We start from the raw sequence: 17,302 nt of genomic DNA, 5'->3' as shown, positions 1-17,302 counted from the left end.
ATCAAATACACCAAACACATGGCTTCCATCCATTATTATGAGTCGTCCTACCCTCAGCAGCCTCCATTCGAGTAGGCCTATCTAGGAAGCTGGGAGCTTGGATGGCGAATGGCTCCTCTGAGAACTCCTGCTAACCTGATTCAGCCATATTGACTTTCCCAACCAAATGTTTGGAAGCCTTACCCATGTCTCAGTCAAATTATCCAGTGATTCAAAAAACATAACACATTCACTTTCTGTGGGAAGCCCGGTACACTGACATTATATTTGCCTTCACATTTGCCATGACTCACAGGCATCCTTGTCTCGCCTGCCTCTGTAATAATCCAAAATTAAAGTTCCAAAAGTGGAACAAGAAGTTGCACTATTAACTATTATGATGTTATTAACAAACAAAAAACTTCAAATGCAAAGTCTTCCAATGTAGATTTACTAATCAAATACACTTGTTTGTTTTGTCTATGTCTTTTACTCAGATTAGGAAATCTGTTGCCAAGGTAACAACTTTTGGTTTGATCAGTTGATGTTCACTTCAGATCTCATTAGTTGAAGTACAAGAGGGAGAGAGAGAGCTCCTGCTCCTCTGGAGCGAGAGGCCTTATTATTAAAGGTGCAATATGCAGAAATCACTCTACCATTTCCTGGTTGCTAAAATTCTAATAGTTTGCCTAATTTCAGTTTATGTGAAAAAAACAAGCAAGTGTAGAGAATCATTGTACCTGTAACGAGTGCGCTGAGAGTCGGGAAGCAAGTTCAGGGAGTGAGTGTTTTTAATAAATAAAAGAAACAATGCACACGAGACACAAGCAACGCACCGACATGAAAACAGAGGCAATAACACCTGAGGAAAGAACCAAGGGGAGTGACAGATAGATACAGGGAAGAAAATCAAAGAGGTGATGGAGTCCAGGTGATTGTCATGATGCGCAGGTGCGCGAGACGATGGTGACAGGTGTGCGGGATAATCAGCAGCCTGATGACCTCGAGGTGACAGTAGCATCTAAACTGCTGTGTAATATCTTTTCAATAACCCAAAATACTGTATTTTCATCTATTTGAAGCTGGTGTACAAAACCGAAAGTTAAAGACACAAAAACTAAACCTAAGAACTGGAATCATAGAAATAGTGCACATAGAACAGATCTACCGCTTCTTAGACTTGCTTTCAATGAGAACTCACATTTCTATGTGAATTTGGTCCGGTCATCCAAAAAGTTACATATTGCAGCTTCAAAGCCGGGGCGACAGATAGCCTAGTGGTTAGAGTGTTGGGCCAGTAACTGAAAGGTTTCTGGATTGAATCCCCAAGATGACAAGGTAAAAATCTGTCATTCTGCCCCTGAACAAGGCAGTTAACCCACTGTTCCCCGGTAGGCCGTCATTGTAAATAAGCATTTGTTCTTAACTGACTTGCCTAGTTAAATAAAGGTTACATTTTTATTGTATTTTATTTTAAAAGCCACGGTAGTGGTGACCTTTCACAGGACAGGCATGCTGTTATTGAGTGTCTATCTTGTTACAGCTCTCATTTTTGTCACATACAAACTGAGTATACCTAACATTAGGAACACCCCCACGCCCCCTTTTGCCCTCAGAATAGCCTCAATTCGTTAGAGAACGGACTCTCCAAGGTGTCGAAAGCGTTCCACAGGGATGATGGCCCAGGTTCACTCCAATGCATCCCACAGTTGTGTCAAGTTGGCTGGATGTCCTTTGGGTGGTGGTACACACAAGAAACTTTTGAGCATGGAAAAACCCAGCAGTATTGCCGTTCTTGAGACAAACTGGTGTACCTGGCACCTACTACAATACCCCATTCAAAGGCACTTAAATCTTTTGTCTTGCCCATTCACCCTCTGAATGGCACACATACACAATCCATGTCTCAATTGTCTCAAGGCTTAAAAATCATTCTTTAACCTGTCTCCTCCCCTTCATCTACACTGATTGAACTGGATTTACCAAGTGACATCAATAAGGGATCATAGCTTTCAGCTGGGTTCACCTGGGCTGTCTATGTCATGGAAAGAGCAGGTGTTCTTAATGTTTTGTACATAATATAATGTGTGTGGACATGACCTATGTGATAGTGTTACCAAGAGGGAAGCTCTTGGATGGTGCGGGTCCAAGGGGTCCCACCGTGAGAGCGAATCTGTTAGTGGGAGGTGATAGTCATTTGTTGTTGCTGTGACTGTATGGAGTTGTCATGTTCTCAGAGCAGGCGGTGGTGTCTGACAACCTGTGAAAGTGGAAGAGGGAAAGGAGGGAATGTGAGAACGGTGAGTCTGAAGGATAGCCCGGCTGTCTTATCTCTCCAGGCTGCGGGGAGAACAGGAAGGAAGTAATAATGTGATATCTCCCTTTATTGGCTGGATGAAGGCCTTCACTAATAGGTAGCTGAAGCACAGCTAATAATCATTATTCTCTTGTCTGTGCTTAAGACAAAATGCTTTATCTTCCAACCTCTGACATTTTATCTTAACATGATCGTTGGCCATTGTGAAAAAGATGACAATGATTTAGCTTCAGCCCCAGCCTGTAGGGATGGACTGGATGACTCAGATTCAGCCCCAGCCTGCAGGGATGGACTGGACTGACTCAGCTTCAGCCCCAGCCTGCAAGGATGGACTGGATGACTCAGTTTCAGCCCCAGCCTGCAGGGATGGACTGGACTGACTCAACTTCAGCTCCAGCCTGCAGGGATGGACTGGACTGATTCTGCTTCAGCCCTAGCCTGCAGGGATGGACTGACTCAGCTTCAGCCCCAGCCTGAAGGGATGGACTGACTCAGCTTCAGCCCCAGCCTGAAGGGATGGAATGACTCAGCTTCAGCCCCAGCCTGAAGGGATGGACTGACTCAGTGTGTCATACAAGTGGCTTTGGGCTTCCCATAATGGCGACCTACATGGCCCGTTTGTCTCACCTACATGGCCTGTCAGTCACATTCAACGATCAGCGTTTTCTCCTAGCTTTGTTTTTTTCTTTTTTTTTCTTTTCATTTTGAATGGGTGGTAATTAAGGATGTATATAAACACATTTGTTTATGGTGGTAATACTGTAACCACCCAGGGTTGGTTACCCACTGAAGGGTTGGGTTTCAGGTGTGTCATTCTGAACACTAGGGGTTGTATTCCTCATTAACGTAGGCCTCACCATTTGAACTGGTCAGCATTTGAGGTGTATCTGTTTGCATATGTGTGCATTAGCTTCTCTTCAAATGTTCCAGATATGTTCCCATATTGTAATGTTGCCTTTGTGTGTACTCAGTTCAGAGTGAGAGGCACGAGCAGCCTATATGTGTGTGGATGTGGGGTTTTCATAGTGATGCCCACACTGACATTGTATATCAGATGGAGTGTCTCTTGATTGATTTGATCAACTGTGCTGTTGAGAATCCTGGCTACAGTCGGTTCCCTCTCAATAGGTCTGTGTGGGATGCATATGGAGTGGTATGATATCAGAGGCACTGCATATTTTTATAGCCTCATAATTCCTTGTCCCAGAAGGTTCCTGGCCTGCCACAGAGTCAAACACACAGACTGTGTCCTCCAAAATGTAAGTAAGCAGACTAGACATGCAGTCACACATTAGAGAGGAACATGGAGGGCACAAGGGAGATATAATGGGCTGTGTTACCCTTTTAAAGGATTTGTAACTCATGGCTCCACAGTCAAGGAGGAGCAATTGGTGGGTATGGGCTTACTGTTGTAGCTACCAAAATGACTGTTATCGGCTTCAAAGTGGCACTTTGAAAAGTTTGCCTCTCGGTTTCAGGAACAATTTGAATTTACTCCAGGGAGCTGAATGTGACTTAAACAAAAACAGCTAAATGCATTTCTACAGTTTTGCTAAAATGCATGGAAAGAGTGTGAGTGTAGGAGAGTGAAGAAAAGATCATCGTCAGTAACAATTCTTGTGTTGGTGAATTATAAGAGCTGGTCATTGGCTCAGATCCATAGACTGTCCGTCCCATCATTTGTGCTGTGTCTGGTGGTCTTATGTTTGGCCAAGGAGACACACTGCCATCTTATCGTACACATGCTGAATCATGGTCAGATCAGCTTTATTCAAATAAGACTGCAGAAAATAGAGGGCGTCTGCGACACATATCCCTGAACCTGTCTCTGTCTGTCTCTCTGTGTAGGTGACCTCCTGTAAAGGACAGCAGCTCTCTCCAGGGTTTATGGAAACCTGATTTCTCATCCGGCGGTGAAGGTGAGTCTTCAACCTTGTCCTCTTTGTCTAATTCTCTGTAGGATTTAGTATGAATGTCTGTTTACATGGGATAGCACTGCAGTGGTCATCAGGCTTCTCAGAGGAACCACATGTTGTTGGCTGTAGTTTAGTCTCTGAGGCATTGTTCTAATGGCCGTTTGGATCATGAATCTTTAACTAAGTAAGCGCTCCCATTGGGCTAATAAAAAGCACATCAGCAACCCCACTAATATTTCATGAGGAGGTCATTCCGTTACAGCCCCAGGGTCACTGGGGCTTTCCTGTAAGAGGGCACTGCACTCAGATAAACAGGCCATTCTATTTCCTGTCCATTCTATTCCATCCAATGTAACCTGTGACATACAGTAAATACTTACCTATGTCCACATACCCTAGACCTTCTCTGACTTGGCCTTGGTGTCCTCTAGTATTTAACCCTTCATTCCAAATTTGGTCTCACCTGGTCTATGGATTGCAGTCCAAGCAGTTCAAGACTTCCCCTTGCAGTTTTGCTGGCAAAGTAAATTATAAATTCACAAGCGCTTTCATCATATCCCCTAAAATAGCACAAACACCGTCAAACAATAATTCTGGAATAATTACAGAGTTCCTTGTTTGCTCACTTCCTCTTTGTGGTCTGTAAGAGAGGACCTTCCTTCCCACTCCCGGGAGGTGATGAGAGGAGGCTGTGTTTGGTTAGCACAGACATGTTGTTTGCATATGCAGGGTCGTTAGAGTGGATTCTCTGCTCATCATCAACACATCGTGGCCCGGTTCTGTGGGTCTACTCTACTCCAGGAAGCACAGCTGTCTGGGCTGGGGAACAGAAGGGAGCTGCATGGGAGCAAACTGGAGCCGAGAACAAACACAGGGGACCTAACCTGCACACTCCAAACCACTCACACATACTGATCTGTGTTGGTGGGAAAATAGGGACTCTAGGAATTGTGTGTGTGCATGTACATGCATGGAGTCCTGTAAATCAATAGCGTGCGATCCATCAAATGCACAAACTGCAAGAATTAAAATAGTTAGTCAGGTTACCCATTGTTCTTTTGTAGTCATAATGCATACACTGACTGTACACGATGGTTGATGAAGGTTAATCTGACTAAGACCTTAGACCTTAAAGTGACTGATCTCTCTGTGGACTTAAGAGTTGTGTATTAATAGAAGCATAAGATGCTTATGGTCTGCACATTTAGACAGAGCTCCTGTCTTTGTATCTCACCTGTCAGGCATGGTTGGTCATGTCTGTTTAGTGCTGCTCATATACTGCCTTGATTGACTTGAGGTTGTGATTGGAGTGAAACGACCAAACCCGTAGTACACTTTGCTCTGTATGTATGCATCTGCTAAACTCTCTCTGACACATAATCATTGTAGTAAGGCAGTTATGTAGGTGTTATGTATAGGTGTTACAAAGACTAAGCTGTAGATTAATGTCAGTAGTTTAGACATAGTGTTAGATAGCATGTAGATTAATGTCAGTAGTTAGCATGTAGATTAATGTCAGTAGTTAGCATGTAGATTCATGTCAGTAGATTAATGTCAGTATTTAGCATGTAGATTAATGTCATTATTTAGCATGTAGATTCATGTCAGTAGTTAGCATGTAGATTAATGTCAGTAGTTTAGACATGGTTTTAGATAGCATGTAGATTGACAGTAGTTTAAACATGGTGTTAGATAGCACGTAGATTAATGTCAGTAGTTAGCATGTAGATTAATGTCAGTAGGTAGACATGGTGTTATATAGCATGTAGATTAATGTCAGTCATCATTAGTCCTTCTGAAAAAAAACAAATTAACAAATTAGAAAAGTAAAATAAAGAAAAGAAAAAAGAAATTAAAAAAAAAGAAATTTGAATTAGGGCTTCTGCTGTTTTATTTTTACCCTCCATTTACATTGAGTTATTTTTACATTTTAGTTGTTTAGCAGACACACTTATCCAGAGCAAGTTACAGTTAGTGCATTCATCTAATAGCTAGGTGAGACAACCACATATCACAGTTGTAGTAAGCACATTTTTCCTCAATAAAGAAGTAGAAGTCCGTGCCAGTAGGAAAAGAAGAAGGGGGGGCTAAGACTGAGATGTCTTATTTAAGATACTCTTTGAATAGGTAGGGTCTCAGATGTTTTTGGAAGATGGGCAGGGACTCCGTTGACATACCATGTCTGTGATAATTCTAGATTAACATGGGATTATTGTGAGAGCGTGTCAAGGTATGTAATGTCTCTACTTGGTTATCACAATGTCAATTTGCACCTCAGCGCTGTTAACCATCCATCATGTATGCTATTCCACAAACATTTTAATATTCTCTATATCCTCTTATTACAGACATGTATTCAGGTTATTAAGACCTATTAAAGGTGGGAACTCTGAGAACAAAATGGAGAAATTCTCTATTGAAGCTGTCTCACTTAGAATMAATGAAAATCCTAATTCAGCCATGGTAAACGAATCACACACACATATATATACACACACACACTCTGGCAGTATTTACCGTGCCTTTGAAGAGCCCCCATCAGTATTCTGGGGAGCGACAGGCAGTTAAACGTAGAGAAGGAAGAAGAAGGCTGGTGTTTGAAGAGCTCCGCTCACAGATTTACTATTGCCTCCTTCCTTTCACTCCTTTCCTTGCTCCCTCTGTCTTTGTATCTCAGCCCCGGCTCTGGGAAAACCTGGACCGGTGTGAAGGGCCATGAGAGCCCTGTCCACATTCACTATCTCTCTCCCAGTTAGAAGGAAGTGGTGGAGCGGACTGCCGTTGCTGCTTCCTGTACAGTGCAGCCAAAGAGGAAGAGGCGAGATCATCTTTGGTGCAGCTAATTTTCTTCCCTTCCTTTAAAACCCTTTAAAATATCTCAGTCTTCCTCCTCCTCCTCTCTCTTTCTCCTCGGCTCTCCACCCTACTCTCTTCACTCCCTCCATGGGTTTCTCTCTTTACCACACTCAATGTCACCAGGAGGCTTGTGGGTTACATAAGCATTGCAGCAGCACTATCTAGACAGGGGTGTGTTAAATCAGGACTAGGAGTCACATGTGCTAAGGGTGTGRGTGTGTGGTGGTTTGATGTATGGGGGCAATACATGTCTGTGTTGTAGGTTAGCGTGTGTGTGGATGGATGGATGTGTGTGTCCAACGTATGTGCACTCTGCAATTTGTGCCTTGAACAAAGCTAACACCCTTGCCTACCGTGCAATATCAGCAGTGCCAAGCCTGGGGATCCACACACTATCCATTCGGCACCTCTCTCTTTTTCTTTCTCTCTGTCTTTCTTTCTCTCTGTTACCTGGACAGGGCTGTAGAATATGAGTATGATGCTACACAGTGGCTGCTTAAGAATGCTTCTGTAACATTGGGGACATGCAGTCCTTAAATTGCACACACATCCAGCAACAGAGCCGCCATCAAAATAATGAAAACCACGCTGCCCCACTGTACTCTGCTCTAAATTTGCATCAACATTTTGCTCTCCTTGAAGCTTTGTAATGAAAATGATTGCTAATCATAATGCAGTGTGTGGAGTGAGGACTTTCAAGACAGAGAGAAATGTGTAATGCAGTATGTGCACAGGGAATTCATACCTGTAAATTCTGAGGCTCTTGATAGAAAACTGCTATTCAAACCTTGCATTAAGCTCTATTAATCTCTCAATTACAATGAATGGAACTATGTTCAGTATACCTTGACTTTGATTTCTTCATGTTGTAATTGTGACATTCCTCCATCTTACAGCTCCAAGATAGACTGACTGTGAGTTATTTTATGTACATTCTCTTTTTTTTTTTTAAGAGCTTTTTCACACCGGACCAGTCAGTCAATGCCCCCTCAGGGATTGTGGAGTATGCAACAGTCCTTAAAAATAACATTCTAATAGAAAATGGTAGCTTGTAGCTCATGAATTAACAAAATAATTTTCCACATATAACATCACACTAAGGTGTACGGCGTTCAATGTATAACAGGGAATGATAGTATGTCTATTTTGCTCCAGAGAAGTAGCTCATTGTTCCCGCGTTGGCCCAGATATTAGGGCGGCAGGTAGCCTAGCGGTTAAGAGTGTTGGGCCAGTAACCGAAAGGTCGCTGGTTTGAATCCCCGAGCCGACTAGGTAAAAAAAATCTGCCATTGAGCAAGGCACTTAACTCCAATTGCTCCTGGATAAGAGCTTCTGCTAAGTTACGTAAATGTATGTAAATTGTGAAGGCTTTTGTTTGTAATGTCTTTTTTTGTTATGCGTCGGATCCAAGTAAGACTAGCTGTTGCCATTGGCGTCGGCTAATGGGGATCCTAATAAAATCACATAAAAAAACTCAAAGCTGCTTATTCCGATATTGCTATTCTAACATTATGGCAAGGTTTTGGCTTTGCTGCATGGCTAGTCTACTTGGCTCTGGCCTGTCTTGTAGCATATAGACATTTACTGTGGCTATTATACTCATTCTGTAGCTGTGTTTGTTCTCAGCACCATGCTCAGGGCTGGATCCGCTCTTTGTTGACACTGTGTATTGACTCTTGTTGATTTGACAGAAGTGATTTAGTATGTGGTGTGAAGGTGGGAAATGAATCAAGTCCCCCTGAGAACATAGGTTGAATCTGCTTTACCCATCTTCATTTTCTCAGGAGAAAGAAAAGAAAGACATAATGAGAAAGAGAAATATTGAAAAAGAAAGGCAGAGTCTTTTGACAGGGACAGAGGGCCAAATCTGTCTGTCCCTGGAATCTTAACAAGACCACAGAGTCCAATATGACCAGGCTTAGCTTGTCCCATGTGACCGGGTCAAGTGGCTCTTGCCTGCTGGAGCAATGACATCAGCAGCTGTTCCTGCTGTACTCTAACGGAATGCTGGGCCTGGGCTGGGCAGGCTAGAATGAAATATAGCATGAGAGCTCATCGTAATGGGGAGGGAAGCAGGGAAAGATGTGAGGGAGCTGGGTGTGGTGGTTTTGTTCCTCCACCATCCAGACAGAGATGGAGAGGCAGAAGGCCTGGCCCTGCAGCAAGCCCTAGAGCTCTGTCATCTACTGTAGGCCACCTCTGAATCAGAGGACTGAGTCACGCGTTTGTCTCCCCAAATAGTGATCCCATCCAGCCAGACCGCTCTGTGCAGACAGACAACTTAGGGAGCTTTAAACCATGTTTTAATATTTCGCAGTAACGAAAGAGAAAAATCTAATATTTACAAATATGTACATCTGTGTGTCTGTTTGTTAAGGCCAGATCTGAGTAGACATTTAGGGAAAATGTGAATGCAGTGGTTACTGGTGTATTTGTACTGAATCACTCTGGCTGAGCTCATTATGATCATTGTGATGGTGTACAGCGCAGTCCCGCCCACATGCATTTCTGCACCATACTGGTTTCCCTCCCACTCACACGAGGAGGAATGCATCCCACGCACACAAACTGCAGTGCATTCACATTATGCTCAATACTGCTCAGATTCTGCCTTGGATTAGGTTTGCTTCCAGTCAATGATCCGGTCCTTTCTTAAAAAAGCTTCCAAAGAGCAGCCTGTAGGACTTATATCTCACTCAGTGCTGCAGCCCCTTCATTCCCTCTCTCTGAGAGGACATTTGATATACAGTATGTTGCAACAGTACTTCAGTCTCATACATCAGTGGGGGTGGGGCAGGATGCATATCGTCGTCCTCATATGACGTTTCACCCTCCTCACATTGCTGCAAGGGGAGCCTCATCGCGAAACAGGCTTCCCTAAAACGGGAAGCCTGGGGAACTTCCATGGCAGAAATCAGCTAAAAAGACGGGTCGAAAGCTGATGTAAATCAGTGACACCTCGCAACACGTCAAACCAATGAAATGCCTTGCTTGGGCGGCGCTCCGAAGGTGTGCACCAGATTAGGGAAAGTTAGAAATTGAAGGTGTCATAGGGACTGGTCCAATTGAAGGTGTCATAGGGACTGGTCTAATTGAAGGTGTCATAGGGACTGGTCCAATTGAAGGTTCATCAGGGAACTGGCTCCAATGAGATGTCATAGGACTGTCTAATGAGGGGTATAGGACTGGTCCACTTGAAGGTGTCATAGGGACTGGTCCAATTGAAGGTGTCATAGGGACTGGTCCAATTGAAGGTGTCATAGGGACTGGTCCAATGGAAGGTGTCATAGGAACTGGTCCAATTTAAGGTGTCATAAAAAAGTGCATCCCCCTCCACAACGTAAAAAATATTTTCACATGACTCTCTCCTTGTACTGTAAAAAATGAGCACACCCTTCCCCTTCATAGAATTAACTCAAAATAATGTTTACGACCACAAATAACAATAACTGTAGCAATCTTGTGTTTATAAACGTGGATATCGACTTTGCCAATTCAACATGCTTTTGTGGTAAAGTCAATGCCCCTGAGGGCTACGGGCCAGAAGGTTGAGTGTTCACTGACCACAACGAACGAGCTTAATCTCCCTGCCTGTTTCATTGAGGCCTACACTACAATCAGACAATCATTGGTTAGGGCGAAATCAGATTTTCAACATTTTGATACCATATAAGTATATAAAATATATGCCTAAAAAAATAGACCAATAGGTTTGTGTGCCAATGCACCACACAACCAATAGCACAATAAATAGACTATGTCAATCTCAACAAATAGAATATACAGTGCATTTGGAAAGTATTCCCCTTTACTTTTTCCAAATGTTGTTACATTACAGCCTTATTCTAAAATTGGTTAAAAAATGTACTCATCAATCTACACACAATACCCAATAAGGACAAAGCAAAAATAGGTTTAGACATTTTTGTTAATTTATTAACAATTGAAAACTGAAATATGACATTTATATAAGTATTCAGACCCTTTACTCAGTACTTTGTTGAAGCACCTTTTGGATTATGTCGAGGTACAGATCTGGGGAAGGGTACCAACACATTTCTGCAGCATTGCAGAACACAGTGGCTTCCATCATTCTTAAATTAAAGAAGTTTGGAACCACCAAGACTCTTCCTAGAGCTGGCTGCCTGGAAAAACTGAGCAATTGGGGGAGAAAGGCCTTGGTCAGGGAGGTGACCAAGAACCCGATGYTCACTTTGATAGAGCTCCAGAGTTCCTCTGTGGAGATGGGAGAACCTTCCAGAAGGACAACCATCTCTGCAGCACTCCACCAATCAACAGGACAATGACCCTAAGCACACAGCCGAGACAACGCAGGAGTGGCTTCTGGACACGTCTCTGAATGTCCTTCAGTGGCCCAGCCAGAGCCCGGACTTGCACCAGATCYAACATCTCTGGAGAGACCTGAAAAAAGTACAGCAACACTCCCCATCCAACCTGACAGAGCTTGAGAGGATCTGCAGAGAATAATGGGAGAAACTCCCCAAATATAGGTGTGCCAAGCTTGTAGTGGCATACCCAAGAAGACTCAGTGCTGTAATCGCTGCTAAAGGTGCTTCAAAAACGTATTGAGTATAGGGTCTGAATAGTTTTTTTTAATACATTTGCAAACATTTCTAAAAAAACTGTTTTTGCATTGTCATTATGTGGTATTGTGTGTAGATTGATGAGGAAAATGTAATCAATTTTAGAATAAGGCTGTAATGTAACAAATTGTGCAAAAAGTCAGGGGGTCTGAATACTCTCCGAATGCACTTTTTTGGACCAACACAGGTTAGTTTTGAGAAAAGTCAGCTGACCTTGTAAGCTACCTAGGTATAACATAATAGCTAGTTAATTTTCTCTCACGATTATAAAGCCAACAAAATGTTAATTAAAACAGCATATTATTGACCTAGAAGGTTAGCTGTGTCTCTAGCTTATCCAGAGTCAGTGATACATAGAGCAACCATGTACTGTCTACAGTATCTATGGGAACAACTGCAATCATTTTGCAAGCGACATTACTGTAATGAATTCAATAAAATGAACCTCATAAAATGTTAATGCCTGTAAGGCTCATCTCCTGTAGCCTAATTGTCATCTCCTTATTTTCATACTCTACCTAAATTACAAGGGTTGGATTTGCACTAAACCAATTTATTTCTCAGCACTTAAAAGCCATGTAAAAAATCTGGTATATGGTTTGCCTCATATACATTGTCTACTGGTATCATTTTGAATTGAGAACATATAGCTCAACATGTGTGAGTTGAGCTATTCTCTGCTTCAGATGACAGATGCCCATAAGGCCAGTAATGCCGTCATACTGTAGGCCTATGGCTGCGTTGGCGATGCATGACATATAAGCTGCAAAATGGATTCACATCGTTGATATACTGAGAGAGGGACAATCAAATAAAACAGATCGGAGATCTTACAACCAGACAGAAAGGAAATGTTGATTTGAGAACACAACACAGAAACACGGACCCATTACAGACACAACCCCTTCCCCTCTTTATTGCTGCATTGTGATAGGTGATTGATCAACATTGACACTAGTTCATTTTGAATAATAGTATAAACACTTCACTTCAAAGAATCAACACTTCATCACTTCAAAATGTACAAATAAGCTAACTCGTATGTAAAGATTAGACATCTTAGTCTGAACAACAATAGATCATTGAGCAGTAACAAGTAGGCTATTATTACTGAAGCATTATTTCAGGTTTTAAAAAAACTCCATACCAGCAGTGGCCAACCTTGCTCCACTGATCCCTAATCTACTGGGTGAGGAGACTTCTATACCAGCCCAGCAATAGCACACTTGATTATCAACTCATTAGATTTGATTTGAGTTGAATCAGGTGTGTTATTGCTGGGCTGTAATAGAACCCTGCACACCCAGCAGACCTCCAGCAAGGTTGGCCTGCTCCAATTGTAATAGGTTTATACATTGTGAGTGATTAACTGTATTTTTGTATACAACATTTGCTAACATAGGTAGGCAATATAACCCATGGCATTTAGGATATAACATTAGTCTCTTAAGACATTCATTGGGACCTCTCTCTTCATTTGGAAACAGGCTTTCACAGCTTTCCATATCTGAGGACAGAAAACATCACAAAGAAACTGGTTTCATTATACTCAAATTAGACAGCACTTAACATTATGTTGCTATTATCTCTATGTCCTCAAAGTTTTCCCCTCTAGGTACTGGAACTGGAGAATATTTTAAAAATGTCCTTCCAAAACATGACCTCCCTTATCCAGTAGCCTACACTCTCCCTTTACTGACAGCTGGAGCTGCAGTTTCATCCTCTTCCATGGCTATTGTCTACAAATGCATTCGGAGACTGCATTTTTTATTTTTGTTGATTACATCAAGATACCTAGCTAATGATTGAGAGACAGATTTTTTTGACCCAAAATACATTTGTTGTCCAGTTTTCCCCTGAATCGTTTCAAGGAACATTTTCTGTTGTCTGTGTATAGCAGTACAGGTACTGTATAGAGGAGAGGGAGGCTATGAACATCTTCTGTTGTCTGGGTATAGCAGTACAGGTACTGTATAGAGGAGAGGGNGGAGAGGGAGGCTATGAACATCTTCTGTTGTCTGGGTATAGCAGTACAGGTACTGTATAGAGGAGAGGGAGGCTATGAACATCTTCTGTTGTCTGTGTATAGCAGTACAGGTATCGAGGAGAGGGAGGCTATGAACATCTTCTGTTGTCTGTGTATAGCAGTACAGGTATAGAGGAGAGGGAGGCTATGAACATGTTTTGTTGTCTGTGTGACAGGGGAGAAGGTACATGGGGAGAGGGAGGTTATTTATCAGATGCTGCTGCAGTCTCCCCATCTGGATGGCCATGTCAGCTCTGATTTAACTCTCACAATCCATGGCCCAGCGAGCAGAGCAGAGCACAGGCCCCACTGCAGAACACATTCCACTGATAAATACAACAATAACCCCCGTCACATTCACCCTCTGCCCCTTCCTTTCTAACAATCTTTTCCAAACACCCATCCTCCGTCTACACACACRGCTGAATGCCTGATGTGTTTACCGAGATAGCCTGCTCATTTTCACTGGAGTGCAGGTGCTGTGCTGTTATGGATATGAGGAGACCCTATAGGAGTTGATTGCAGAGTCACCTGACGACACTCATCCACCTAACCACCCCTTATGTTTTCGCCTGAATGTGGATAATGGCCAGCTTCCCACCCTCATCTCATCTCCACTGTGATGATGCAAGCCCCGTGCACACAGCGCTGTAGCTCTGTCTGTCTCCTAGCAACATTCCACAGCCTGTTTATTCCACCCTGCCGCTGTAACCGCAGCGCCCGCACGCCCCGGAGATGAATCACGTCTCTATCCTGATCTATTTAGCTACCACTCTGACCCGGTGGCACTCTCTATTCCGCTCACCCACTGTTTTCTCACAACAGCTTCCATTGCTCTATGCACCTGCTCCACCAAGTCTCATCTCCCTACCTCCCTTCCTCGCTGTCTCTCTCTCGCTCTCACTCTCTCGCCCTCTCTCTCTCCTTCAGAAGCCTCACTCTCCTCCTCCCTNTCCTCTTTCCTCCTCTCTCTCCTTCAGAAGCCTCACTCTCCTCCTCCCTATCGCTTTCTCTCTCCAGTTCCTCCTCTTTCCTCCTCTCTCTCCTTGAGTGTCCTCCCTATCAGCTTCTCAGTTGAAGGTCTTCTCAGAGTGTATTTCTGTCCAACAGTAGCCATGACAGGTAGAGTGTATCATTCTAGAATGAACTTAGCAGATACTGTAGTTGTATTGGGGTGCCAGACAACCACCAGTGTTTATGGAATTCATATTGTTTGGATAAGAGTGAGTTATAGATGGGTTCAAGCGTATTTGAGTAAGCTACCTGGTTTGGTAATCAGCCTCATTTCTAAAAAGTGTCAGAAAGGGGGATGGTAGGGTGTGGGAGAATGAAGTTAGAACCTGACTGAAATCTGATTACTGTAATAGGTTTACAAGTGTTTTGTGGTTCTCACTCACAAGGCTTTAGAAGAGCGAAAAACAGCCCTATGGCGAAGGTATGAACATGGTCTCCCATGCTACACAATATACGAAGTCATAGATAATACATCATTATGTTTAACAACACCACTCCTTATTTCATTATTCCACACCAGTCGCCTCATCTAAGCGTAAACCATCTGTATTCAGGCAGTAGGTTTGCATGCTGCTTTTTTGCATACACAATCACACACATCGAGCACAGCCTCAATATATCTCTCTCTGTCACATACACACACACACGTTTGGGATGCCTTGCACGTTTAGCTAGCTAGCCTATCAATACATAATCACATCCTGGTAGTTAGTGTAATCTCAGACTCCTTCATTGCATCCTTCTCTCTCACACACTGCAATGCATTTATATTCTATTGCTCCTCCTATCTTCTCCTATCCTCTTCTTCACCCTCCCTCCCCTTCTAAGCCATTCAACTGAAACATTGCAGGATTATCTGTCCACCATTGAGAAACACTGGRTTGTTCACACTGGGTCTGGCCAAGACGGCCCAAAACAAAGAAATTCAACAGAGCCCACTGTTCTCCCTGCTAATGAATTCAAACAGAAGCCAAATCTGGACTACAAAATAAGACTTGAAGAGGGAGTAGCCCGTGTATGGTTCCCACAAGGGCTTGTGGATATACATTTCTTTTTGATAGTGTCCTTCAATCTGTTTTCATGGGTGCAAATAGGGTAAGCGAAAATCATTAATATTGTTGCTCATTTCTGAGCCATAATGGCTTTGACCTTTGCCTTTATTTCCTTCTGGCTGTGCTGTTAGACAGATCCTAGTATGTTGATTGTACAGTGCGATATCCTGCAAGCTATGTCTTCAAGAGCGGTCGGTGATTCATTAATTGCCCAAGGATTGGATCAAAACTCTAATGGACCCAATTATATGACATTCGGATGTATGTCTCTTATCCAAGTCATTTAAAGTTGCCTTCAGTTGGTCAAATCATCTATCCTCTAGTTATTGAGGGAGAGACTGTGTACTGGTCGTGTTTTTTATATGGGCACCAAGTTTATAATAGAGATATGGTTTGATAAATTGTCAAGAAATCGTAGTAGCCTATTAGAACTGTTTGGATTGTTTTTAGAGGCATATTCTCCTCATTGAGCAAAAGATACTCAATAATTTTTTTATGGTGGAAAAGGCTTGATACTAAGATCAGCTTACTGTATCAGTTTTAGATACAGTAAGTGAAAATAACCTTTTGAGTCTTGTTCTGAATAGGAGAAGTAGAATCTGTTTGGACTGGCACATTTAGTGGCCTTGAATCCACAAGCAACATGAACATGATGTGCAATATATTGAAACTTTGATATAGCTATTTTCATGTTTAGATTTGACACCTGTCATACTGAACATCAATTGATGTTTCAATCAATTAGGCTTTTCTCTGTCTTTCTCATCTCCTTTTCACCACGCATTGCAAAGGAAGACAATCTACTGGCGGATTGACCAAAATAACTAAGCAGCATGTCTCCCTACCCTCCAAATTAAATTCAATCAAATCAAATTGTATTTGTCATATGTGCTGAATACAACAGGTGTAGTAGACCTTACCGTGAAATGCCTACTTTTTTTTCTTTCTTTTTTTTAAAGTAAGAGAATATTTGCTAAATAAACTGAAGTTTAAAAAAAGTAAGACAATAAAATAACAATAAAGAGGCTATATACAGGGGGTACCGGTACCGATTAAATGTGCAGGGATACACATCCCCTCAAGTGATGATCACTTTTGTTTGTGGCACATGCCACTTTACAACCCTGAGTACCGGAGGATGATGTATTCTCATTCTGTAGTGTGACCATCTGAGCCTGAGGACCTTTGTGTCCACATTGTCCTTTAGTATTAACAAACATTGTGCCAGTAACCAATCTAGCAATAAYCCTTTGACCCTATAATAGTTGGAGAGGTTAACCATGCATGAAAGGACTGTGACCTTCCATGTAGCTTGTCTCACAAGATGATTTTGGAATGGTATGAGTTCTGTTATTTCACATCCATGGTAATGCTGCTGAACGTCAGGTGTGCTTAGTTAGCTTTTCAATGTCACAAGCGTGTTCACATGTAAATATACAGTATTAGCGTTGATAATGTAAAATGTTTTTGTTTTTGCACAAAAATACAGTAAATAACTTAACGCTAAAGCAAAGGATTCATACAGTTTATTCAAAGAG

General features: G+C 42.4%; 1 protein-coding gene across 4 annotated transcripts in view; it reads left to right on the top strand.

Moving 5' to 3' along the window:
• Positions 1 to 17,302, top strand: part of LOC111966583 (protein kinase C and casein kinase substrate in neurons protein 1) — a 53,043-nt gene that overhangs the window by 5,799 nt on the left and 29,942 nt on the right. For 2 of the 4 annotated variants that reach the window (XM_023991354.2, XM_023991351.2), the window contains exon 2: positions 4,145 to 4,215. The gene's annotated coding sequence lies outside the window, so the exon portion shown is untranslated. Of the gene's footprint in view, positions 1 to 3,536; positions 3,556 to 4,144; positions 4,216 to 15,562; positions 15,808 to 17,302 lie in introns of those variants that run through there. The other 2 variants (XM_023991352.2, XM_023991353.2) reach the window with 2 other exon arrangements.

This window comes from Salvelinus sp. IW2-2015, linkage group LG7 (assembly GCF_002910315.2).
Source record: "Salvelinus sp. IW2-2015 linkage group LG7, ASM291031v2, whole genome shotgun sequence".
Classification (NCBI taxonomy): domain Eukaryota; kingdom Metazoa; phylum Chordata; class Actinopteri; order Salmoniformes; family Salmonidae; genus Salvelinus; species Salvelinus sp. IW2-2015.
Note: the sequence above shows the minus strand (reverse complement) of the source record. Positions and strands in the feature narration are given on the sequence as shown.